Below are 27,694 nucleotides of genomic sequence, written 5' to 3' on the forward strand. Positions count from 1 at the left end.
GGCTGATGTTCTTTAAGTGCCTCAAAACACCCATGAAATATCGAACCGGGTCTACGAGGGTATCCAAAATAGGTATCTAAAAAAATCTGTCTTTTTTTTTAGAGGATATTGAAAGGAAAAAGTAGGACTGAGCCAATATTGAAGAGGGTGTAACAGGCCGAGCTGGAGTTGAACTTGGTTGGTATTAGGACACTTTAAAGACCACTGCTCTAAGGGGTTTCGTTTCTCCCAGTGGCCCTCGAGATGCCTAAAGTGGCGCTCTTTCCCGTATGGTTAAAGAGGTGGTTCTGAGTGTACCCTTCGCTGCCTGAGGAAGTCATTGAAGGTGGCGGCCAGGCAGCTAGTAATGAATAGATTAAAACTAAAACAGCACATGAAAGATTTTTTTATTCAGATATTACGTCGACAGAAGCATACTAGGAAAAAAAAAAAAACGCTGGTACTTATAACTTTTCTCTACTGCAAAGACGAAAATCAACGCAAGATAAAAACATACATGGAAAACGAGCGCAAGTACTTAAAATTTTCCTCTACTGCAGCGACGAAACTTAACACAAGATCACATTATTTATTAACCAATGACTTTAATCGAAAACGGTGCAAAGATAACATGGAAACAGCAGAATAAAGGCCATTTAAAGTTTCTTGCCACTGCAGCAACACGGCGATGCGTAAGCTGGCGCGGGTCAGTGCATGCGGCTTTGCACGTCCCAGCTCGTTGCCCAGAGTGCGTTCCCTGCATAAAGGTGGCCTCGCCGCCTCTCTGGGTCACCACACACGCACTCAGGCAAGCTATTGTTATCCCTGCGGCCGTGGCATGCTCAGTGTTCTATTGCAAGCATGAACAATGAACTAATTACCCTTATTTGGTGGTGTTTGGTAAGTATTTATACACAGAGGGTACAGGTGAGCCATACTGATGTTGATTATGATGATGATAAAGATAATAATAATAATAATAATAATAATAATAATAATAATAATAATAATAATAATAATAATAATAATAATAATAATAATAATAATAATAATAATAATAATAATAATAACAATTGAAGAGAATGATGAGTCTGATACCTGAGCAATGAATCTCAGGTGATAGGTCATAATTAACGAACAATTACCTACACCCTTTTCTAGGTGAGCGGGTCATGATCTAACACACACACACACACACACACACACACACCCACGATAACAGGTATGAACTAGACTGGGGTGACTCGCCATAAGGAGCGTCTCACCGTGACCCTCAACTTTGCCGCGGTCATCCACCAGGCACACCATCCACCCCATATTAATCACGCCAGCTACACAGTCATCCTCGGCCCATGCGGCGCGACCACAGCCATCCAGCGGTGGGGGGAATCAAGGGCTGCACGTAACAACCAAGGGACAAAAGGAACGAGGGATACGATGACAATGGCAAAATCTTTCAAGTCATAGCTATACCTGTTTCGCGGCGGATGTACTTTTGTTGAGTAGAAGCATCACACAAAGGGTACTGTCGCTAAGACTCTCCCCCTTCCCAGTGATCGGGATGATAAGGCGGATTCTTACGTCAATTAAACAATCTTGTCTTCATAAGTATAGAACCGACAGAGAAAATAAATGCATATCTAAGACTGTTAGAAGCCAAGTATCGTCTCTTCGGAACCACCTCGGAAGCACAAGAGCTGCTTTTTCTCCTCATCCTCCTCTTCCTCCTCGATTTGTGTAATGAGGCTAATATGTATTTTTCGCTTACTTGCACGTTTTGCGATCATCGAGAGAAGACCTGCATGGTGGCCTTGGAAAATGCCATAACTCTGTACGCTTGTATGCAGACGGTGTTCGCAGGTTGCCTAAGAAAGTACTGCAAGGAATCATGTTGGACTTACAAAGAACTCTGACAGTTGCCGCAAAGAAACACTGCATAAGTTTACAGACATGGGTAATCATACTGACGTGACGTATTCTTGAAGTATATAAAATCAACATTGCGGGTTTTCCGCTACTATGATTAAAGGTTAGACATTTTCTTAAACAACGTGAATAGATCTTCGATATTTCTTTTCATGACGCAAAATTTCGTTATAGTTTGTCCATCAGACCATCATTAACATCACGTAGGCCTTTCTTTAAAATATACGGAAGGATTTACGCGCTATCTTTTAAGAGAACAGATTTTCTTACTAAAAACTACACAAAATAAAAAATATTTATATACATTGTAATTTATTTATTTAGTTTACTTATACAGTCGTGTTATTTTTAGCACTTTCTGGTCATACATTTTTCAAAATATCTGAGAATATAATCTTTTCACTATTAATAGCTACACAAACCGGTAATTATACACATTTATTTACTTGATTATATAATTTAGTTTCGCTTCTCTTACTTTTAGCAATTTCTGTACATGCATTCCTTTTAATATCTGTGCTTCATATTTTGTTCTTTAAGTATTTGTGCTACATGTTTTTCTTCTTCTTCTTTAATATCTTTGCTACATTCCAGATCTTGAGACCCCGAAGAAGCAACGCCATGGAAGCCAGAGTCACGCTGCAAAGTTCCTCTTCCCCGCTCCCCCTTCTGCCCCCTCCATCTCCCGCTGGCCCAACTTGCCAAGGAGAAGAAAAACAAAAACAAAAATACCGCCCCCTAGTCAGAAAATTAATGTGAAGGACTCTTCTCATTCCACATGAATTGACGAGATAAAAAAATACCTAATTATAGGTATTAGGGCAGACTTAACCAGTCCCTCCAAGGTCAGGTGTCGGCGATTCAGTGTCCATGCGTAATAAAATATAATAATATATTACATCACATAAATCAAATTTCCATGAAAATATGCCATGATCCTTGTCCGGAATGCACGGCAAGCTATAGGAATACACAATGCTTTAAAGTAAAAATCTGTATCTCCCCGGCGGGGAATCGAACCCCGGTCTCCCGCGTGACAGGCGGGGATACTAACCACTATACTACCGAGGATAGACATTTCATCCTTCCCCTTGAGAAATAATGCTTCCCTGACCTAACCTCCCGTACTTCCTTTGTTCTAAGCATCATCTCTGGGTCGGATTTTTATGCGTTATATGTACCAGAAGACCTTGCCTGCCCTCTGCGAGCCTCATTTGACTGCAGCTCAGCTCATGGTCATAAACAGACTGCGAAGCTCCATGCCTCCAACCCCCAGCATCCCCGCATCTCGATCAACCCTTGCAGCATCCCATCCAAATACACAACATTACAGTGTTGCTACGCACCGCCACCACCTTCACCACCACGACCTTCACTACCACTACTACTACTACTACTACTACTACTTTTCTCTCACCCTCCCTTACCATTTACTCTTCCCAGCAACTTTTCAACACTTAGGAGAAAATGTAGAGGCGTGAAGGGAAAGATGAAATATGAAAAATGAGGAGGAAAGGTGACAGAAGTGTGTGTGAGAGGGAGGAAAACGAGAAGTGTGAGGGAGGACATACGGGAGGAGTAAGAGAGGAGGAGGAGGAGGAGGGAGTAGAGGAAAGGAAAGGATGAGTGTGTGTGGCGAATACACTATGAGCAAAGGAAGGATACAAATGTGTGAACCAGAGTGGGACTGGAGCGTGAAGGAAATATGAAGGAGGATTGAAGGCGTGACGGAGCATCTCTCTCTCTCTCTCTCTCTCTCTCTCTCTCTCTCTCTCTCTCTCTCTCTCTCTCTTCAATCAAGGGTATAATACGAAGAGGAAGTGGATTAGTGGTGAGGTGCAGGTGGGGAATAGGAAAGACAGTAGGAGTGTACAGTTGTATGGTGTAGGTTCGTTAGTTGTTGTGATGTAGTTATTGTTTATCGGGCACCTTATTTCTCTCTCTCTCTCTCTCTCTCTCTCTCTCTCTCTCTCTCTCTCTCTCTCTCTCTCTCTCTCTCTCCGACATCTGCAGTCTTGGAAGAGGGAGAGAGGATCATAAAACGCATCTCTTTTCTTCTTTCTCTCTTTTGCCCCCGCTGTAAAACGAGGAAACTTGGAAGAAAAACAAGGCCTTACATGATGGCTGTGGTTTGACGGAGTAATCTATTTTTCTCTTTATTTTACTTTTTTTTTAAGTCGGGTATCAGAAAATGAATGAAGATAAAACTTATACATGTTGAACAAAATTGTATTACACCGACACGAGACAAGGGGAAGGATGGGATGGGATAGAATTGGATGCAGGGGGAGGGAGGGAAGCATATGTAAGGCCAACGGAGGGAGGGAGAGAGAGGGAGGGAGAGGGGAGATGCGGGGAGGAAAGGGAGGGAGAAATACTTCGAAAAGATGCAAGGGGAAGGAAGGATGGAGGCGAGCTTCTTTTTATCTTAAAGATTCACCGTCGGGCATCTTTTAATGAAGAAATACCTATGTCAACGAGAGAGAGAGAGAGAGAGAGAGAGAGAGAGAGAGAGAGAGAGAGAGAGAGAGAGAGAGAGAGAGAGAGAGAGAGAGAAACTAATCAAAGTATGCATCAGAGGTTTACTGTCTGTCTTTGTATACCTTTTTTTTTATTTTTTTATTTTTACATCTTACATAGTGCAATTTAATACAAATACCTTCTCTCTCTCTCTCTCTCTCTCTCTCTCTCTCTCTCTCTCTCTCTCTCTCTCTCTCTCTCTCTCTCTCTCTCTCTCTCTCTCTCTCTCTCTCTCTCTCTCTCTCCTTTAATGTGTGTTTAAACAACAAATTAAGGTTCAAGCAGTCAGTATGTCGTTAATTAATATCAATATGGGTTTCGCTGTACCCCAAAAACTAGTCTTTGCTTGATAGCCTTGCCAGACCACATAACACGCGCGGGAGCGGTTCTGGATTTCCCGCTCCTCTCACTGCCTTTGATGCAGGGAGCTGCAAAACTGGTAAGCCAAACAAGCCGGGGGGCGGTACGCAACCAGGTGCTACCTCGCTCCTAGTTCCGCCTCTTGGGGTTGTGGGCAGTTTCCTTTTGTTAGGATTTCTATTAAGCATTAACCAATCACAGAGCGTTCTGGAGCCTTAGATAAGAGCTTTCGTGTATAGTATCCTTATTTTTGTTAGCTTCTCTGTAACAGCATTCTTAATTTGGATCACGCCCACTTATATAAGCCTCCAGGACGCTCTGTGACTGGTTAATGCTGTCTTCGTCTGTTCCACTTTGGCCAATGGGAAGCCAGCGTGATCTTTTCTGCCTGCGAACCTCTTCGGTGAGCCTACAGAGAAGGGAGGATGTAGGTAAAAAAAGAAGGGCTTCCTGGGCTGACCTTGAGTCTGTCGGATAATCAAACGCTACTTTGTGATTGTCTTCTCTTTGGTTCCCCCGACCTTCCGTGCTCTGTTTTATATCCTGGCATTATCATTAGGGACGTGATGGAGTTGGGTTAGACAAGATGGATGGATCGAGGTTAGATTCTTGAGGGGAGATTGGAGAGGAAACGGGAGGGGTAGCAAGGAGCAGTAGTACAGGAGAGAGATAGGAGGGAGGAAAGGAGGGGAAGAGTGGTGATAAGAGAGACAAAAGAAGGGAGTAAAGAACTGAATAAGGGAATGAACGACTAAGTGAGGGATGGGATTATGGAAGGAGGGGCCAACCAAGTATAAGAAAAAAGGGTAAATGCCCCGAAAAGATTGGAGAGAAGGAAGCAAGGAAAGAGAAGAAACGAGGAAGGGAATGGACAGGGAGGTACTAAGAACTATAAAACATGGGATAAATGAATGGAGGAAAGGAATGAAGTGAATGAGCCAAGGAAACAGGAGAGAGGAGGAACGGGGAGGAGATGAAGGAGTGAAAGGATAAATAAATAGGGAGATAGATAGATGGATAGATAGATAGATAGATAGAAGGAGAGAGAGAGAGAGAGAGAGAGAGAGAGAGAGAGAGAGAGAGAGAGAGAGAGATGGATTAGATTAGAGGAAGGACACACCAAAAGTCACCTGAAGTCCTTGTCCTTTTTGCCTCTTCGCTGTTAACTTTTTACCCACGGTCTGAATGAAAACTGGTTCCTTGCAAAAATATTTAAATTTGCGTGCTTCTCCCACTCTTCATTTATCCTTCGAAATGACGTATTGCTTGTTCTGTCGCAACGTTGCAAACACACACTGAATTCTGCTGCCTCTTTCTGGTGTATCTGGTAACGCAAGTTGTGCAAGACCATAATATCTACAGGCGGTTCTTGAAGTAGGAGAGGTATGCCACTGCCTCTGGGATCTTCTTCTTCTTCTTCTTCTTCTTCTTTTTCTTCTTCTTCTTCTTCTTCTTCTCCTTTTACTTCTTTTTATTTTTCATTTTCTTCTTCTGTCTCCTACTTTGTTCCTAGTTCTCATCATTGTCATAATATTTTTTCTGTATTCTTTCCCTACTTCCGTTTTTTTCTTCTTATTTTCATCCTCTTCATCATCACCGTCATCATCTTCCATTCCCCTTCGTCCTCGTCCTCCTCGTAGCGACTCAGGGGGGACATTCCTTCTCCCTCCCGCCACCGACAGAAAAAAGAACCCCGGCACACGATAACAACAAAGAAGGTGAAAAAACATTAAGAATGATAATAAACAAAAGTTACAAACATACCTTGAACGAGCCTAAGAAAGACACAGACAGGTTGCATGGGCGGGGACGGCATATAAAACAAATGGGAAGAAATATATTGTGACAAACAGACCAGACGAAAAAAAAAAAAAATAGAAATGCACATGCGTGTTTGTGAGTGTTAGTTGAGTGTAATCATGGCTAATAGACCGTGGACGAATGACACACACACACACACACACACACACACACACACACACACACACACACACACACACACCTCACCATGACATGAATCTATAATCAACAGGAAATAGTTTACTTCGACATGCACTCGGAAGAGCAGTTGAAGGTCAAAGATTTACATAGACACAATAAATGTCCCCCGCCTGGAAAAACCCGCGCGAAAGGAGGAGGAGGAGGAGGAGGAGGAGGGAGTGGTAGTAAGGTGAAGGATAGCTTGAACTTGATATCAAATGCGTAGTATAATCATTAAACTTAAAACCTGAGGGACCCTGAAATCCCTGACAAAAAAAGATGTGGTATATAAAAAAGTAAGAATGTGGAGTAGAGTTAGAGGATGGCGGGGCTGAATTACACCTCCACACGTGATGTATCGGCAACAGCAGCTGGTACAAAAAGATAATAAAGGAATAAAATAAAAAAAGTTCATCCGCGCCTCTTTTCTGACTGCTGTGTCTTATCCGGCTGGACGATGAAGGTGAAATTGGGTGCGAATGAGTAGAAGGGAGATAAAAAAAACGAAGGGTGAATGTGGTTGTGCGTCTTTCGTCTCACCTTGTCCCTTCGTCACTTCCCTTCAGCGCTAAATTAAGGGGGTTGCTTTTTTATCTTCCTTTTTTTTTTCAACTGCTTCTACTTATTTGTGTCTTTCCTTTTTTTTTTTTTACTTATGTTGCTTCTTCCTCTTTTTCTCCTTCTTTTCCTCGTAGTTCTCATCTTTGTCTCATTTTCCTTTTTCTCGATTTTTTTTCTTCCATTTTTCTTCTTATTTTCATCATAGTCATCATCATTTTCTTCGATTAGAGATAAAAAAAAAGGGTGACTGGAGTTGATTTATCTTCCCTTGCTCTTTGCCTCTTCGCCTCTTTGATTTACGATTAGTTTTTTTTTTTTTTTTTACATGAAAGGAAGCATGCAATCAAGGGCAAAAAAAAAACAATGAGAAAAAGTCCCCTAAACTATTGGCCCCCTTGAGAAAAAGAGTGATAAGAGAATTTAAAAAAGATTATCCAGAAACGGTCTTTATCCGACTACCTCAATTTCTTGCATTTCCTCGCCTTTTATTATCTTCTATTTCTTCAAAGCATCGACTTGAATTTACAGGGAGGACTTAACAAGGGGAAGAGAGCAGGGGTTCTTCCATGTCAAACCTTTCCTATTTTTCTTATACAACAACATCTTCTTGGGGCAATGACTTGTATTTACAGCTGGGGATCACCTATGAATTACCTTTCTTGCTCCTATCCTTTTAGTTCCTCCCCAGAACTTCAAGATTTTTAAGGTAGGAGAGGAAAAGGGAGATGGATTCTTCCACCATTATCTTCCTCCTTCTCCTTCTTCTTCGTCTTCTCTTCCTCCTCCTCCTCCTCCTCTTTCTTCACTCCTTCCCTCCAGCAACTCAAGCATGACCACCACCCGCCGCTGGAGGGTGAGGGAGGCGAGGGTCATTTTAGGAATTCCGAAGACCACGTTTGCGTGCCAAGTCGAAAACACACACACACACACACACACACACACACACACACACACACACACACACGCAAGTAAGCAACCAGGCAGACACACACAGACACATACTTTACATTATCAAGAGCTCCTTCATTCTGGCCTTCGTGCCCTTTATAAGGAATGCCAACGAACAAACGGGGAAAAGGGTGAATGAGAAGAAGACAGAATGGGGACTAGAGCAAACGGAGCACCAACACGAACCAGATGAAAAGGAAAAAAGAGAGAATGCAAGGTAATGAAACGACAAAGGATAAGATAACAGACGAGAGTAACACTGCAATGGATCAAGGAGAGACTGAGGTTATAGAGAAGTGTACGAACGTGGCCGTAACATTACCATTAGTTACGGGGACGAGGTGTCAAGAACAGCCGCCTGAGGGACGACTCTCGGAATGATTCGGCGCTGCGGAGGAGACATGGCTTCCCAGACAAAGACGAAGCTGCTTGGTATGCGCGAAACCTCACGTAACAATCCCTTATTTATCCATATACAACTTTTCTTTCTTCCCCTTTTCAGACTCCACCACCCTCTGCCATTTGTATGAGCTCCCACAGCTATCTCATATCGTAATGCAGGTACACGTGTGGCAGGGCACTGTGTCGTCATAACACTATGCTGACGATCTCTACAACCCCTGCTGGCATGGCAAGTAATATTTTTTTTTTCATAACGTAAACAGTCCTATATGATAACTGTCAACGTCTAGCTAATATGGAAAGCCAGATCTGATGAAGACATAAGCACCTCCGACCACTGAACACCTCATCCATGTGGCATAAAGCTATACCAACACCAGCAGTCCAAAACCCGCCCTGCCTTGTCCATCAGTCTATTGCAGTAACCCAACCAGCCGTCCATCTATCCACTCGGACATCTAAACGTAATGAGTGAAATATGATCCAGGGAAGGAATACAATTTATCTACCTCGCATACCGACAATGGCGTTGAAAGAAAGCCTATGACTACCAAAACCGAGCAGCACAGGTATATATTAATGGAAAAAGAGAACGGAAGACGAGGAATCTAGAGCCCACGCATCCCTCCCATCCTCCTCCTCCTCCTCCTCCTCCTCCTCCTTCTCCTCGTCCTTCCCTTTCGTCATAAACAAGAGATGGCGCAGGACGCCCGTGAGGTGACCTTGAAACTCAATCCTCAAGACAAATAAATAATTGTAATTGTTATCAGCGCCATGCACCAAAGAATACAATAAACTTTTTTATTTTATAAGCACGAGTAGTGAACAAAGGAGAGAGAGAGAGAGAGAGAGAGAGAGAGAGAGAGAGAGAGAGAGAGAGAGAGAGAGAGAGAGAGAGAGAGAGAGAGAGAGAGAGAGAGAGAGAGAGAGAGAGAGAGAGAGAGAGAGAGAGAGAGAGAGAGAGAGAGAGAGAGAGAGAAAAAATCTTATATATAACCCTTGTGAAGTATCCTTGAAAATTCGAACACTTACATAACGGCCGGCACACCCAAGCCTACATTTGATCAGCTTTTGCGAGGGTGGGAAAAACTGCGAGTCGAGTGCAGCTGTCATCTGTTGCTAGGGCGGTTCTGCGAGACAAGAAGCTCCCCCAACAACTAGTGCTTGGGAGTTCAAGAAGTAAATCATTTGTATTTTGGAAATTAGCTTGTCGGGTGACAGAAACCAATGGCTGAAGTAACATGGGACGACTAGGGGTGGTTGTTGATTGACGAGGGGAGACTTTTTTTTAGCCACTCTTCGCAAGTGTTTCTTTTTGTGTTTTTCTCTTCGCTTCCGGGTACTATAATCAGTCCTCCCTCTCCATATTATCGTATTTTCTCCTGTCAAGAGTAACAATGAAAGTAATTAGGCGAGGTGAAACAATATTCTTTTTGTCATTCTTCGCTAATCATTTCTTTTCGTGTTATTCTCTTCACTTCCCAGCATTATAATTATCCCTTCCTCTATATTTTATACTTTTCTTCCTGTCAAAAGGATCAATGAAAGTGAATGTTGACATACTTTTCATGCGTGCGATTGTGAAAATGTTATAAAAATAATTACGAAAATGCTGCGTCTTAAGATGTTGCAAGAGCAATTACCGCCATTGAATATGAATTATCAGTATAATAAGGAACCACAAAGGCCACTGAGCCACAAAAGCTCAGGGGGGCTTAACTATAGAGAAACACCGAGACAATGAACGTTGAAAGCACATATATGGTTACGGAGTGATTTATTTTACAAGCAGTTTAGGCAGATATATGGGTCGGCCTTCGCTACTGGAAAGCAAGTAACTGTGACCGAAGACTTCATTTTTTTTTTTTTTACAACAAAGGAGGCAGCTCAAGGGCACACACAAAAAAGAAAACAATAATAAAAAAAGCCCGCTACTCGCTGCTCCTAAAAAAGAAACAAAAGAGGTGGCCGAAAGGAAGATCAAATACAGGAGGAGAGGTGTCCTGATACCCTCCTCTTGAAAGAGTTCAAGTCGTAGGCAGGAGGAAATACAGATGAAGGAAGATTGTTCCAGAGTTTACCAGCGTGAGGGATGAAAGAGTGAAGATGCTGGTTAACTCTTGCATAAGGGGTTTGGACAGTATAGGGATGAGCATGAGTAGAAAGTCGAGTGCAGCGGGGCCGCGGGAGGGGGGGAGGCATGCAGTTAGCAAGTTCAGAAGAGCAGTCAGCGTGGAAATATCGATAGAAGATAGAAAGAGAGGCAACATTGCGGCGGAATTTAAGAGGTAGAAGACTATCAGTATGAGGAGGAGAGCTGATGAGACGAACAGCCTTAGCCTCCACTCTGTCCAGAAGAGCTGTGTGAGTGGAGCCCCCCCACACATGAGAGGCATACTCCATACGAGGGCGGACAAGGCCCCTGTATAGGGACAGCAACTGTGCAGGGGAGAAGAACTGGCGGAGACGGTACAGAACGCCCAGCCTCGAGGAAGCTGATTTAGTAAGAGATGAGATAAGAAGTTTCCAGTTGAGATTTTGAGTTAAGGATAGACCGAGGATGTTTAGTGTTGAGGAAGGTGATAGCTGGGTGTTGTCAAAGAATAGGGGATAGTTGTTTGGAAGATTGTGTCGAGTGGATAGGTGGAGAAACTGTGTTTTTGAGGTGTTGAAGGACACCAGGTTCTTCTTGCCCCAATCGGAAATAATAGTAAGGGCTGAGGCTAAGCGTTCTGCAGCCTCCAGCCTTGAGTCGTTAAGTTCCTGAAGGGTGGGTCTTCCACAGACCACCTTTTCGAGCCAAGGTTATAGGACAAAGATCAAGACAAGAGGATCAAGACAAGAGGAGTGGATACCCTAATGAACACCTACATGGCTCGCTGACTATATACCTGAGGCATTAAATAGGAAAGAGACATGACTATTTGTTCTATTATTTAAGTATTATGCGTTGTGTGTGTGTGTGTGTGTGTGTGTGTGTGTGTGTGTGTGTGTGTGTGTGTGTGTGTGTGTGTGTGTGTGTGTGTGTGTGTGTGTGTGTGTGTGTGTGTGTGTGTGTGTGTGTGTGTGTGTGTTGCAGGTTTTTCTACTATCGCAAACCTCCTGTACATTTAAAATAAATCAACCAACCCATGACTGTCTCTGTATGTATGTATGTATGTATGTTATGTATGCATGTGAATATCTTAAGGATCAATAGTGCGTTTTCTTATTCCTTTCCAAGAATTAGCTGATCTCATCCCTTCCCTTCTTTCTACTCTTCCTTTTTTCCTTCTTCCTCTTTTTCTCACGCGCATGGAAAGAAGAAAATAGACATGACGTGACGAGGTGCTTGATATTAATATAAAGGGAAAACAGATACTTTCATGAAGGACTTTATTTTATTTATGAATACTGGTGGACGAAACAAGGACGCCAGGTGTGCATAAGACCGGTTGTGGAGCAGCGTTGTGGTTCTGATATGGTTGAGCTGTCTTTCACATTTCTTTCTGCCTTATTTTCTTTTCTATATTGTCTCGTTTCGTATGTAGTTTCCTATCTTAATTTTTTCTTACTTCCTATCATATTGTCTGTCTTGTTTGCTATATTATATTCTATCTTTTAATCTGTGTTATTTTCCAGAATTCATACACTGTCTCGTTTCTCTTCTATATTCTGTGTCATAAAACAAGTGACTAATTGTTGATTTAGTGTTTTCTCTATATGGGTGCAGTTCCGTGCATACACTGTCGACGAAGAAGAAAGTTACAATGAAGTTTCAGGATTGCATAGACACGTTTTCACTAGTACTAATGTGCGTGCGTGCGTGCGTCCGTGCGTGTGTACGTGCGTCCGTGCGTGTGTACGTGCGTGTGTGTGTGTGTGTGTGTGTGTGTGTGTGTGTGTGTGTGTGTGTGTGTGTGTGTGTGTGTGTGTGTGTGTGTGTGTGTGTGTGTGTGTGTGTGTGTGTAGTTAGGAAAAGCAGTGAATAATCAATATATCGCTCACTAGACATTCGCAGTACACAAAGGTGCAATGTGAATCAGAACCCTCGGGAAGGCAAAGTAAAGAGGAAAGAGCGGATGAAGTATTTACCTTTGAGAGAGTTTTTAAAGATCAGGTGGCGAGAGAACGAGAAAAAAAAGCTTGTTCGTAATATATACCACCTAACAACATAATTTGGTGACATTGTGCTGGAAACGCAAAAATGAAAAAAAGACCTGACGAAGTATTTAAGGTGGGCGAGTATTTAAAAGCTCAGGAAATACGCAAATGAACAAAAACAATGGCGTCAGTCTGTGTGAGCACCTGCCGAACAAACCCTCTTTATTATACCTAGTTGCGCCGCATTATGTTGAGTCTGTAAGTGCGCTGCGCCGTGTCTCGAGGTGGACGGCCTTGGGTGGCTACGAACACTGAAGCAGCGACACTAAACACGAAGATGACGAACAGGGAATAAGTAATGATTTTATTTTTCTGGTCGTGGCATATTGTTAATGTAAACGATATAAAGGCAGACAAGCATACCTATGAAAGTAAAGTGACAAGAAACAAAAAGGATAGATAGATAGAGATAGATTAACATTGAGAGAGACAGGAATCATGTTTTAATTAGTCTTCTGAGGGATTCATGTAAACAAAGCGACAGAAAGATGAGAGAGACAGGCTTATTGGGGAAAACTGGCAAATAAACACAAAGCGCCAAAGTCAGTTGACGCTTTTCTTTTTACTTCAAAACTAGACCAAACAAGCAAAAGAAATCCCGCTTTAAAAACCGTTAAGATCCTCATCCAGCAATACCGGATTTACCAACAATTTAGTCTCATAGGAAAACATTAAATAAAACTATAAGATTTAATTAATAAAAACGTGGGATATAATCATTATTTTTAAATCTATCAAGGTGCGTGGTGTGTGGTGTTCAGATTCCTTAGTTCCAAGTGGGTGTGCGAACCTTCATTCACATCATAGGCCTGGAATCAACGAAACCGCAGACTCGTATTTATTATAAGGAGTGCCAAAAGACTCCCTCGCATGAGAAGAGTGCTGTCCGTGAAGTGAAGATAGTCTGTTTTTGTACCCCTCACTTTTTATTCTTTTAATTCTTATTTTACTGTCACTGTCTTATTTTTCATATCCATGTCTGCTCATCAAGGGGACTCAGTTTCGGTCTTTATATTTTTTTTTATGTTACCTTGCTGCCCTTTCATGGATCTCAATAATCATAATAATTAAGGATAGCCGTGACCCTTGCATACAACTTACGAAGACAAAAAAGACAACACTAATTCAGTGCACCTTTCCAGTCAGTATCCTTAGTGAAGAAAAAACAATGATATTCTATGAAACACTGAAAGCATATAATGTAGACGTGGAGGATAGATGAATGATATTTAAGAGTATAATAGAGGCCCTGAAGGTTGAGTCTGGTTCGTCAACGGAGGTAGTGAGTTCTTGAAGCCTCGAAGGCCGACAAGTCCTCTTCGTGACATTAAAAAAAGTGGCAAGTCAAGGAATATGTCGTATGGTTTCTGGAAAAATGTAGTTCCTGCCCTTAGAACCGACGGTCATATGACATTACAAACTGTAGGATCAGAGGGACAAGCGTGGGTAGAATATTAAATTAGAGATCAAACCTGTGATGAATTGACGAAAGGTGGTAGAGATTATGGTACAGACAGTGATAGAGTCTGTTACGGGGATAGTTGGGAAATATAAAACTCAAGACAGACTATGTAAAGTCATTTCAGAATTAAGAAACTATGAAGATCGTTAGCATTTGTCAACGAGGCCATCGTCTCCAAGAACTGAGGAACACGGTGGTTGCATATATGTGTTCTATTTAAGGTTTATATAAAGGTTGGAAGGCGTAAACCTGAGGACTAAAAAAAAATAAAAATAAAAGCCCCCATGAAAGAAAAAATGCAAGGTTGTCAACTTTTTTTTTCACAGATATCTAACGAGGCAGCCGATATAAAAAAATAAAGAAACTGCATTAACTTGCTACTACCTACGACGGCACATTCACCCACAGCCCCCCAAAAGTAGGAGTCATAAGAGAAAAAAGAACGAGGGAAGGACAAAATCCCCCCCCTCTCAGCCCCAACAAAAAAACTAAATTCTTATGAAAACCTTGGAAGACGAAGGGAGGTTGATGATAATGATGATGATAATGATAATAATAATAATTAAATAATAATGATAATAATAATAATAATAATAATAATAATAATAATAATAATAATAATAATAATAATAATAATAATAATAATAATAATAATAATAATAATAATAATGCATCAACAAGAATAAAATAAAACACTTCCACACAAAAAAATGAGGCATAACTGATAAAATACAAATATGCGTTAAAACAAAAACAAACAGCGGTGTTCCAGGAAAGAAGGAAGGAAGACGATCATCACACGACGCAGCGCCAACGGACGTGTCGCAAGCAGAAAAATACGCAGGAGAAAAAAATAACAAAGAAAAAATATATAAAACTATCAGAGACAACAACAACCAAACTGGCCACTGAATTATTCTAGCTTGCTTTGGCCGAGGGGGATGTCTGGGATTTCCTTCCTCGCGGCCCACCCTTACCCTCCTCCTCCTCCTCCTCCTCCTCCTCCTACTACTACTACTACCACTACTACTACTATTCCGCCTCCTAAGCTAGCCTCGGGGAAGGGATATTCCAAAAAGAACTATGCAAAGGAAGGCCGCAGGAACTCCCCCGATTTTCCAAGCCTAGAAGGTCGTTGCAACACCCCGCGCAATTTGGTACCCACCCGGGCTGTCCCCTTATCTGCCCGGCCCCACGCCACCCAGCTTTGTCCCGCCCGTTTAGCATTCCTTCCTCCTTCATTAACGCTTCTGCTGCCGTTCATCTTAATGCATTGTCTCTTGCTTTCCTTTTCTTTCTCTGTTGTTTTCTTTCTTTTCTCTTCCATTTTTTTCTTTCTTTTTTTCCTCAGTGTTTTTCTTTCTTCTATTTCCCGCCATGGCTAAGGTGGTCATCGTGGCTATGGGCGTGGCTACCGTGGTCACAGATTTTACGGCTGAGCTAAAGAAGAGAATGGTGAGCTGCACAACCACTCGTGTCCCGAAAGAGTACTTTATACAGATAGATGTCAAAGACTTGCATGGAGTTTTGTCCTTACCTAGCTCTTTTTATCTAGTATGACTCCCATAAACTTGTATATTCTGCATCTCTCTCTCTCTCTCTCTCTCTCTCTCTCTCTCTCTCTCTCTCTCTCTCTCTCTCTCTCTCTCTCTCTCTCTCTCTCTCTCTCTCTCTCTCTCTCTCTCTCTCTCTCTCTCTCTCAGTGATCTTAATACAATGCCATTATAAATTACGTATTGTGTGCGCCCCGAGAGGGACTGAAATTGGATGGGAGTAGGGTGGGAGTAGGTATCTGCCCCATCCTTTTGGCTATAAATATGTCAATAAACATTTCAAATCAAATCAGTCTCTCTCTCTCTCTCTCTCTCTCTCTCTCTCTCTCTCTCTCGACGACGACACGAAAATCGGCAATGCGGTACTTACGGAATGAGACAGGCGGAGCCTACTAGAAGATTTGCGTAAAATATCAGATTGGTCAGTAAAATGGGAAATGCCTTTTAATATAAACAAGTGCCAGATTCTGCAGGTTGGATCTAGACATATAAAGAAGGACTATGAAATGTGCGGCGTTAAAGTTAAAGGCGTTCACTCGGTCGAAGATCTTGGCGTCACAGTCGCGTCTAACCTCAAGTTTTTCCAGCAGTGCAACAAGTCTGTTAAATATGCAAACAGGATGATGGGTTTGATTAAGGGAAATTTTTCATTCAAGAATAAAGATGTTATAATTCCTTTGTATAATAGTTGCGTCAGACCTCATTTGGAGTATGCCGTGCAGTTTTGGTCTCCCCACCATGCGAAAGACATTGCCAAATTAGATAGTGTTCAGCGTAGAGCAACCAAGATGATTCCTTCATTACGAAACAAACCCTACGAGGAAAGACTGTCACATCTAAACCTGAAAAACGCCGCCTCAGAGGAAAACTGGTCGAGTGCTTTAAAATACTTAACGGTTTTACCAACGTGGATCCGACCAAGCTGTTTGTGATGGATGATTCGACGCGAACGAGAAATAATGGCGCTAAACTCAAATGTAGACAAGTTCATTCAGATTGCACAATATTCTTCTTCACTAATGCTGTCGTTCGAGATTGGAACAGATTACCACCATCGGTGGTGCAGTGTAACTCGATTGCATCGTTTAAGAATAATCTTGACCGCTATCTCCTCCACCTAAATGTTCACTAGGTCAGTTTCAACGCAATGGTGGCCGCATAACAACTGTCACCTAGATTTAGGACAGACCACCTAGTTTGGGCCTTAGGGCCTGTGTGGTCTGGTTATCTATGTAATTCTCTCTCTCTCTCTCTCTCTCTCTCTCTCTCTCTCTCTCTCTCTCTCTCTCTCTCTCTCTCTCTCTCTCTCTCTCTCTCTCTCTCTCTGTACATAGCATTGATTGATTGATTGATTGATTCAAATTAGGCGCCGCAACAGCCAGGGTCATATGGCGCCGCATTCAATGAGTTAAAAACTAACAAAAGAAAAAAAACACTAAAAGGGCTAAAAAAGGAACCTAAAAAAATAAACTAAGAGCAAAGCCAAACAAAACGAGACGAAACAGATAACACAGAAAACGGTCATAACTCATGGAGAAGGCCAGCCTTCTCCATAAAGAGAAGTACCTCATGTCCCGGGGAAAGGCATCTCCCTCCCAGCATCAGCGAGAGACGGAATGTTTCGTCTTCTCCCCGACACTGCGACAGGCATCGCACTCGCAAGTCCCCCAAACTGGGGCACTCGACCAGCAAGTGCCGCACGGTCAGGGGAACCAAGCAGTCATCACAATAAGGCTGCACCCCCCGGGACATGAGGTAACCATGTGTTAGACGCGTATGACCCGCCCGAAGACGGGTCAAGGCTGTCTGCGAGCGACGGTCACGGACACTTTCGTATGACCAAGGACGAGACACAGTCCTGGTAATCTCTCCCATTTTGGAAGTCGCACTCCGAGCATTCCACCTCTCCTGCCAACTGGCAAGAATTGCCTTGCGAATCTCTGGAAACATATCTGTACATGGGACAGCACTAGGAGGGGCAGCTCTAGCTGCTGCCTCCCTTGCAAGTCCATCAGCTCGTTCGTTCCCGTGTACGCCAACGTGTCCTGGAACCCAACAAAACCCAACGCGATATCCCCTGTTGCTGAGCAAATACAGCCACTCGAGAGCAGAAAAAACTAGGGGATTAACAGAGGGAGTAAAGGAGCCCAGCGCAGAAAGAGCGCTACGAGAATCACTAAAAATCATAAAAGAGTCCACAGGAAGCGTAAAAATAATCTGTAAAGAGAGGACTATTGCAGACAGCTCTGCAGTAAATACAGAAGCAACAGAAGAAAGACTACCTCCCCGACAGAAGGAGGGGAACACAACACCAAAGCCAACTCCAGCATCCAATTTAGAGCCATCAGTAAAGACAGGGATGGAGTCAGAGTGTTCAGTGAAATGGTCTAAAAATAAGGCTCGGGACGCATATGGCGGTAAATCCCTCTTACTATCAATAGTGGGAGAACACACGGATACACCGGGGAATTGCCAGTATCCAACCCTAGGTACTCGATAAGGGCAGATAGGAATGGGAGGGAAAGACAACGGTGTCATGGCAGACACTCGAAACCCAAAAGGTTTAGGGAGACTAGGTCGCTCATCATATGCAGGCGAACGGGAATCCCGCAAAATTGACACACAAGGAACTGATTCTGGAAGGCGTTGGACGCGGAACCAGCAACGGAATAGAGAGGACTGGCGTCTCAAATCCAGAGGCAGGACGCCAGCATCCACGAGGAGGCTAGGTATCGGTGAAGACCGGAATGCACCAGTAGCCAAGCGGACCCCGGCATGATGTACTGAGTCCAAAACGCGTAGGTGAGCCTCCTTGGCGGAAGAGTATACCTCGCAGCCATATTCCAACATGGAAAGGATGAGTGTTCTGTGGAGGAGGAGTAGCGTGTCCCTGTCTGCACCCCAAGAGGTATGAGCTAAAACACGAAGAAGGGACAGGGCTTTCTGACAAGCCGCCTTAACGTAACGTAAATGAGGTACGCAGGTTAGGCGGCTACCAAATAAAAGACCGAGGTAACGAGTCGTCTCTACACAGGACAGTCGTCTATTACCACGATATAAGTCAAGGTCCGGATGAACGCCTCGAAGACGGCAGAAATGCATAGCTACTGCCTTTGAGGACGAAAATCGAAAGCCGCGCGTATTTGCCCAATTGGCGACTCTGTTAATAGTCAATTGCAGTTTTCGTTCAATCAACGACATCCTTGCCGCAGAAAACGAAATGGATAAGTCGTCTACATATAAGGAGCTATGAACTCCATCAGGCAGGACACCAATGACTCCATTAACAGCCACAGCAAATAGCGTAACACTGAGAATACTTCCCTGTGGTACATCATCCTCAAGTGGACAAACCTCGGAAAGAGTACTCCCCACTCTAACCAGTAAAAGACGATGAGATAAAAATTCCTGAATAAAAACAGGGAGACGACCCCGAAGACCAAACTCAAACAGGTTAAGTAAAATTCCATGACACCAAGCGGTGTCATAGGCCTTCTCCAGATCAAAAAACACGGTCACCTGGTGGTGATTATTGGCAAACGCCTCACAAACTAAGGACTCCAAGGATAAAAGAGCATCCGAAGTGGACCGCACCTTTCGGAAACCATATTGCACCGGGGTCAATAAATTCCGGCTCTCCAAGTACCACATAAGCCTGACATTCACTATCTTCTCCATCACTTTACAAATGCAGGATGTTAAAGAAATAGGACGACAGTTAGTTGCTTGGAGATGATCTTTCCCAGGCTTCAGAATGGGGAGAATTACAGCCACACTCCACAGAGATGGAAAATCGCCGGTACGCCAAATGAAATTGTAAAGATCCAATAAAAATGTAAAACCACAGTCAGACATGTGGCGTAAGAAAGCATAAGGGATGTCGTCTGGACCTGGCGAGGAATCATGACACTGGGATAAAGCCGTCTTCAACTCGGAGAGAGAAAATGGGATATTATAAGATTCCCCTCCGGTGGAAGCGAAGTTAACGCCGAGTGATTCCAAATCCCGGCGATGACGAGCCCCTAGTGCAGTAGGATCTTTCCTAGAGACACTGGCAAAGTGCTTGGCGAATAGGTCAGCAACAGTCTTACGGTCCGCCACCGTTTCCCCTGCATGCGATAACACTGGAGGGGGAGGGGGGGAAAACTTCCCAGAGATCTTACGAACTCTGTTAAAGACTTCTGTGAGTGTAGTTCTGGTAGTGATGGAAGAAAGATAAGCCTTCCAAGAAATTCGTTGAGCCTCCTTGAAAGTGCGTCGTGCTCGAGCACGCGCTCGCCGAAAAGCATCCAAACACTGGGGGTCCCCACGGTGACGACGAAGTCGAGAGAATGCAGCACGCTTCTCTTGCACAGCAGTAGTGCAAGCGGCGTTCCACCAGAGAACAGGACGTTTAGGGAACTGGCCAGACGTCCTGTTGACGGACTGAAGGGCTGCAGAATGTAGGGCATCAGTGAAATAGGATGCAGCCTCGTCAGAAGTTCCAAAGTCAGCCAACGGACGAAGAGAGGAGGTAAATTCCGTAAATCGCTGCCAGTCTGCTTTATCTAGACGCCAGCGAGAAAGGCGTGACTGTGGTACAGAATCAATGCGTTCCAATAAAATTGGAAAGTGGTCACTGCCATATAAGTCCGGTAAGACCCGCCAACGAAAATCAGGAAGAGAATTAGAAGTGCAAAGTGAAAGATCTATAGAGGTAAAAGTACCAGTCTGGCTATGAAAATATGTCACCTCCCCAGAGTTTAAAATTTATAATCCCTGATCCTCAATAAAAGATGCAACTAAAAGTCCGCGTGGGTTGGTAGCACCATCATCCCACAATGGATGGCGACCGTTAAAATCCCCTAATAAAAGTAAAGGCGAGGAAAGTTCCTGCACCAGGTCGTCAAGATCGTGTCTGTCAACGGGAACACCAGGAGGGAGATAAAGGCTACATAATGTATAAAATTTGCCCAAATAAACCTTAACAGCAACAGACTGCAACGTTGAGTGAAGCTGTAATGGGACAGAAGGGATATCACAGCGAACGAATATGGCGGTGCCACCATGGTGGCCCTGTCCAGGATTAGGGGTACTGTAAACGGCACGATACCCAGGAGGACTAGAGTGAGTGTAGTCTCCGAGCATTGTCTCCTGTAAACAAAGGCAAGCAGGAGAAAACCGAGATATCAATGCTCGGAGTTCCTCCCACGAGGCTCGTAGGCCTCTACAATTCCACTGGAGGAGTAGGAAGATGTCTATTTACGAGTGCGCTCCAGGCGAGCCCCTGAAAGAGACTGCCTTTTACCCACCTGATTTGGTACGGTAATACGGCGAGAAGAGGAAATTGGGGCCCGAGAGGAGCCGGGTCAAGGGACCTCGAGCTTTCTCTCAACAAAGGAACCTGCGCCCCCTCCGGACGCCGCATTACTAGAGCCAGACCGTACACCACTCCCCGAATCTACATGCTCGCGGGGAGGATTCCCAACACTATCTCCAAGGGATTCCTCAGTTTCCATATCCCGATCAGGAAAACCACTAGAAGCAACAGGAACTGGAACAGAGGGGGTCTCAGCAGGCTCAATATGAGCCTCCGCATCTTCCTCCATAGGGTTATCCTGAGAGACCTCAGAATCATGTATACCTACAGTAATCTTAGTTAGCGAAACAGATTCAACTGAATCTGTAGAACCGCGATGTCGCTTGTTCATACCTCTGGTGGACTTCGGCGAAGCAATGTGAGATGCATGTACATCAACATGCATCACCTGGGACGAGGCCGGAGAAGCCCCATCAGAACCTGGAGGTGACTCGACAGAATCACAGGACAAAAGGGAAAATCTATTATGGGACGTAATAACAGTAGCTTCAAAGGGCCGGGAGGAAACCGTAGAGGACACCTGAGCAGCGGGCTGGGCAGAAGAGCGAGTGCCTAGCGATGACGTGTACGTCTTTGCTCCAGTACCGGCCTTCTGGCGGTAGAGGAGTTCACGGCGCGCACTACCAAGGCTGATAAACTGACTATTTGCAAGTTGCAAAATATCCTGTTCCAGGCGATATCGTGGGCATTGTCTGGAAGACAACTGGTGAGCATCCTGGCAATAGAAGCAATAAGCATCTGACTCACATTCCGCCGTGGAGTGTGAGCCTAATGCTGAACAATTACCACACCGAGAAGGCTCAGTGCAGTATTTCTTACCATGACCATACCCGCAACATGAAAAACACTGTAGAGGGCGGTCAACAAAAGGCTTTACCCGAAGATGGAGGGGGCCAATACTGACACGGTCAGGGATGGTAGAACCAAAAAAGGTGAGAAGTATCATGTTAGCTGAACCCTTCATCTTGGACACCTTATGAACAGAACTAGGGCACATCCCAAGTGTTTCCTCCTCAGAGAACTCATAGAGGTCATGATTATATATACTGCCTTTACTATAATTGAAGGTATGGTGTGCTTTGACCGTTTCAAACATGTCAGCAGGGCATGGTAGATGTTGCAGCATTTTAGCTTGAGTAATATCTTTAGCCCTGACTAACACTCCCTTCCCATACTTTTCAGATTCCCCTCAGGGATCGTGCCAATTTCTTTGGCGAGGTACCTAGCAGAATGAATGAAGTTGCCACGCCCATTCCTATAGTATGCAACAAACCAACGAGGGGGAGGGACCTGGCTGTCCCTGGGAGTTGGCTCTAACAAAGCGTCTTCGAAGAGGTTCGGGACATAGTCCATGTCACTGTCAGAAATATTGGAAGAGCGGAGAAGTTTCGCTTGAAATCCAGCACCTGCGATAGGCAGAGTCGCAACAGCATCACACGCCGACTGGGCTTCAGCGCTGGAAGCAAAGGTCACATAGCATCTGTTTGACTTGAAGTCTCCATCATAAATGAGACAGATACGAAGGGCTGTGCCAAATGGCTTGAGTAAGAAGTGCAAGGCACGGTAGGAAAACGATGGATCGATATTCACCATCTGAAGTGCGTCCAGCTTGGAAGAGGGACGCACATCAGAGTTACCCCCGGAATGGGAGGCAGCCTTGTCAGACACACGTGGACTTTTGTGTCGCACGGACTTGTCTTGGTCAGCCCCTCTAGGAGGTAGGGACTTTCCAGCGGCACCACCAGGAACGGTGAAAGGCTCCAAGGTGGCGACGAGAGAGGACCGTGTAGGGGTAATCGGGGACAGGCGGACGTCAGGGAGAGAGGCAGGCCGAGGCAAGGGAAACTTACCCATACACAGGGGAGGTGTTTCACTCCCCCACACCCCCACCCACCACGGAGCCCAACAAGGGGAGGCTGGATGTTAGGGCCAGACCGCACCCAACAGCCCCAGGGGTAATGGGGAAGTATACGCATCCACTGCCAGGTGTTTAACGGCGGCCGCGGGACCGTTGCGACCGCCCACCCGGCAATGACCACTTGACCCTAGCCATCGCATGACCAGCCGATTGATTCAGTGGGGCCACACTGAACCGCCCGTCTTACCCCAACCCTCCCACCAAAGGAGCGTGTTGCCCACCGAGGGGAACTACACCCTGCCCCGCGGTGGACTCAACCCCCAGATGAGAGGGCACGGGGAGTATACGGGACGCCACGCACGGCAAACACGTGGGGAGACAGCAGCCCTGCCCTAGGTGGTAAAAGGGCAGGGCGGGAGAAGGCAACATCACCAGTAGGCCTCCTCTACTGGTGATGAGGGGGGAGCACTTGGTCCACGAGGCCAACGGACATCGAGCCCTATCGAGGTGGGCAAGCCACCACGGTAGGTGGTGCCGCCGACCTCGCTTCAAGCCCCGTCACCACGACAAGGTGACTCCCCTTCGACGGGGTCTGTACATAACAAGTAGGCTTTAGAGCAAGAATGCTAAATCAGCTTTCTCGAAGTTAGGCGTTCTGCATCGTCTCCAATTTTCTCCTCCTCACATATGATGTCCATATCCAAGGGCCTTGTCCGCCCTCATAATATAATGAATGCATCTCTTGTGTGGGGGACTCCACACACACAGTCATTTTGGACAGAGTAGGTAGTCACAAGCTAGGCGTCTCAACAACTCCCCTCCTCATATTCCTCTTATTTAGAGTTTTTTTATCAAATTCTGCCACAATGTTGCCTCTTTTTATCTTATACTGATACTTTCATGCTGACTGATCTCCTGAACTTGCTGACTGCATGCCTCCCCCCTCCCGTAGCCCCGCTGCACTCGACTTTATATTTCAACAAACAGTCTAGCTGATCCCTATACTGTCCAAATCCGTTATGCAAGAGTTAACCAGCTTCTTCATTATTTCATCCCTTTCACTGGTAAACTCTGGAACAGCCTTCCTTCATCTGCATTTCCACTTGCCTACGACTTGACCCCATTCAGGAAGGGAGCATCAAGACATCTCTCCATTCAAAATTGACTTCTCTTGGCCACTCTTCTTTACTCTTACAGGATCAGTGCTACGCAGGTTTGTTTGTTTACATTTTGTTTGTTTACATTTTGTAGTGAGTAGGTAGGGAGACACCTACCGAAACGGGCGCAAGTCACTCCCGGAGAGGTATTTACGGGAAGCGAGGAGGGTGCTGCAAGCCCCCCCAAAACCCTTCCTGTGTCCTCACTTTCCGTTTCTCTTTTGTCTCATCTACACCAGAGAGTAGTTCAGGATGCTCTCTAAAGATAAACCCTCTTACTTTCCACACGACATTATATACGAGCAACACACACACCACTTCCCCAAAAATTTTCAAAATTCAAAATGGCTACCGATAGTATTGCCTCGGAATCCCCGTCAGGCGGGGAGGGGGGAGGGGGGGGGACCACAATTGCCCCCAGAGCACACTCCACTTTCGGTCTTCGAACTAAGAGGTGTCTTGATACCTCTTCCAACTTTCTTTTTATTAATTTCTGCAACATTCGCGGTCTTCGCTCTAATTTTCATTCTGTGGAACACCATCTCTCCTTCTCTAAACCTCACCTTCTCTTCCTCACCGAAACACAGGTTTCTGTGGCCACTGACAGCAATATCTACTCTATTCCCTCCTACTATCTCTATCCTAAATTTCAATCCAAAGCATGGATGTTGCGCCTACGTGTGCAACGACATAACTTGCTCTCGAGCCCACGACCTGGCCAAAAATATCTCCTCCAATTTCACTTCATCTTTCCCTCCTCTCCTTAACCCAGACGGCAGCACCGCCGTCTCATCTATCTCTAAGGCTGAACTCTTCGCTCAAACTTTCGCTAAAAACTCCACTCTGGACGATTCTGTGCACAATACTCCTACTCATCCCCCCTCTGACTCCTTTATGCTTGTTATTAAGATTCTTAAGAATGATGTTTTCTATGCCCTCTCTGGCCTCAACTCTCAGAAGGTTTATGGACCTGATGGAGTGCCTCCTATTGTCGTCAAAAACTGTGCTTCCGTGCTGACACCCTGCCTGGTCAAACTTTTTCGCCTCTGCCTGTCAACATCTTCCTTTCCTTCCTGCTGGAAGTACGCCTACATACAGCCTGTGCCTAAGAAGGGTGACCGTTCCAGTCCCTCAAACTACCACCCTATAGCTTTACTCTACTGTCTATCTAAAGCATTTGAATCAATCCTTAACCGAAAGATTCAAAAGCACCTTTCCACCTCTGATCTTCTATCTGCTCGCCAGTATGGGTTCTGCAAGGGACGTTCTACTGGCGATCTTCTTGCTCTCTTTACTGACTCTTGGTCATCCTCTCTTCGCCGTTTCGGTGAAACTTTCTCAGTTGCACTAGACATATCGAAAGCTTTCGATAGAGTCTGGCACATCTCTTTGCTTTCTAAACTGCCCTCTTTCGGATTCTATCCTTTTCTCTGTTCCTTTATCTCCAGTTTCCTTTCCGGCCGTACTATTTCAGCTGTGGTAGACGGTCACTGTTCTTTCCCTAAACCTATCAACATTGGTGTTCCACAGGGTTCTGTCCTATCACCCACTCTCTTCCTGTTATTCATCATGATCTTCTTTCCATAGCAAACTGTCCTGTCCACTCATACGCGACGACTCCACTCTGCATTATTCAACTTCTTTCAACAGAAGATCCTCTCAACAGGAATTGCGAGATTCCAGACTGGAGGCTGCAGAACGCTTAACCTCAGACCTTGCTATCATTTCCGATTGGGGTAAAAGGAACTTTGTGTCCTTCAATGCCTCAAAAACCCAATTTCTCCACCTATCAACTTGACACAATCTTCCAAACACCTATCCCCTATTCTTCGACAACACGCAGCTGTCACCTTCTTCAACAATAAATATCAACTGGAAACTTCACATCTCCTCTCTTACTAAATCAGCTTCCTCGAGGTTGGGCGTTCTGTATCATCTCCGCCAGTTCTTTTCCCTCGCACAGATACTTTACATATATAAGGGCCTTGTCCGCCCTCGTATGGATTATGCATCTCACGTGTGGGGGGGCTCCACTCACACAGGTCTCCTCTTTCTATTTTCTATCGATATTTTCAAGCTGACTGCTCTTCTAAACTTGCTAACTGCATTCCTCCCCCCTCCCGTGGCCCCGCTGAACTCGACTTTCCACTCTAGCTTATCCCTATACTGTCCAAACCCCTTATGCAAGAGTTAACCAGCATCTTCACTCTTTCAACCCTCACACTGGTAAACTCTGGAACAGCCTTCCTTCGTCTGCATTTCCTCCTACCTATAACTTGACCTCTTTCAAGAAGAGTGTATCAAGACACCACCCCCCACCCGAAATTGACCTCTCTTTTGGCCACTCTTTACTTTGGTCTGTTGTGGGAGCGGTGAGTAGCGTTTTTTTTTCTACACTTTTCTTGTTGTCCTTGACTGTCTCCTTTGTAAAAATAAAAAAATAAAAATATTTAGGTTTTCCCCTTGAGCTGCTTCATTTTTTGTAAAAAAAGGAAAATACCCTAAAAATAAAAGTTGCAATTTAAAAATAATATTCTGCAGCTGTTGCTACGCACTACCTGAACTACAGAATATATATAAGGTGGACGCAGGCTTCACGCACACCAGACGCAGATTCTTCATTGAGACAGTTGAACCTTCCTTCACTCGGCATCATGAAAGCCGTGAGTATCCTCTTACCCTTGCTATGCCGCCAAGACCTTAACAAAACATAACTACATTCTCTCAGAGTTAGCTGATCCTAAGAGTACTAAATCTATATATTTCCTCAGTTGACAATCCTGCTGTTGGTGGCGGCCGTGGCCCTGACGGTGCTGGTGGTGGTGCAAGCCTTGCCTGAACCTGATCCTGAAGCATACCCCGAGGCCTACGCTCTTCCTGATCCACGCTGGGGTCGTAGGGGATATGGAGGTGGATTTGGACATGGAGGTGGATTTGGACATGGAGGTGGATTTGGACATGGTGGACATCATGGTCATGGTCGCTATCGTGGTTAGTCCACGTGTGGTAGAAGCAGCAAAGGAGCCTTCATCACCGTGCTGGTCACTCTTGTGTCAATAGCGAGACAAGATCCTCATACGTAGGCCTCCCCAAGCAACACCGTCGTCACCGCTTCCACAGATGCATCTTTATTTTCGTATTTCCTCTTGTGCCAGGGCTACGGAATACTGTTGTCAAAATCTATTGAAATCATCTCTTTTCAATGACTTATTCTTGTCTACAAAGTTTCTCACCATGTTTGACCTTTTACGTCAGAATAAATAATTGCAAGCATACCATTTATATTATTTTCCCTTCATCTCGAGCATCAAATTAACACAAACAGGTGACTGTAGGTAAATAATCATTTGTAAAAGAGAAAGGAAAAGGAAAATGGGTGTGGTCATGGTCACTTTCGTGGTTAGTCCACGTGTGGTAGAAGAAGCAAAGGACCCTACATCACCATGACCCTCATACGTAGACCTCCCAAAGCAACACCGTCGTCAC

At 44.6% G+C, this 27,694-nt stretch overlaps 1 long non-coding RNA gene and 1 other non-coding gene across 2 annotated transcripts; one reads left to right on the top strand and one right to left on the bottom strand.

The window, feature by feature from the left end:
• Nucleotides 1–2,904: 2,904 nt before the first annotated feature.
• Nucleotides 2,905–2,976, bottom strand: Trnad-guc (transfer RNA aspartic acid (anticodon GUC)). The gene has a single exon. It is a non-coding gene; the product is annotated as a tRNA-Asp (tRNA).
• Nucleotides 2,977–9,840: 6,864 nt separating this feature from the next.
• On the top strand, nt 9,841–27,483 carry LOC127000392 (uncharacterized). Its single transcript, XR_007753957.1, has 3 exons — nt 9,841–9,855; nt 26,750–26,871; nt 26,980–27,483. It is a non-coding gene; the product is annotated as an uncharacterized LOC127000392 (long non-coding RNA).
• Nucleotides 27,484–27,694: the final 211 nt, after the last annotated feature.

The sequence above is a fragment of the Eriocheir sinensis genome, chromosome 2 (assembly GCF_024679095.1).
Source record: "Eriocheir sinensis breed Jianghai 21 chromosome 2, ASM2467909v1, whole genome shotgun sequence".
Taxonomy (NCBI): Eukaryota; Metazoa; Arthropoda; class Malacostraca; order Decapoda; family Varunidae; genus Eriocheir; species Eriocheir sinensis.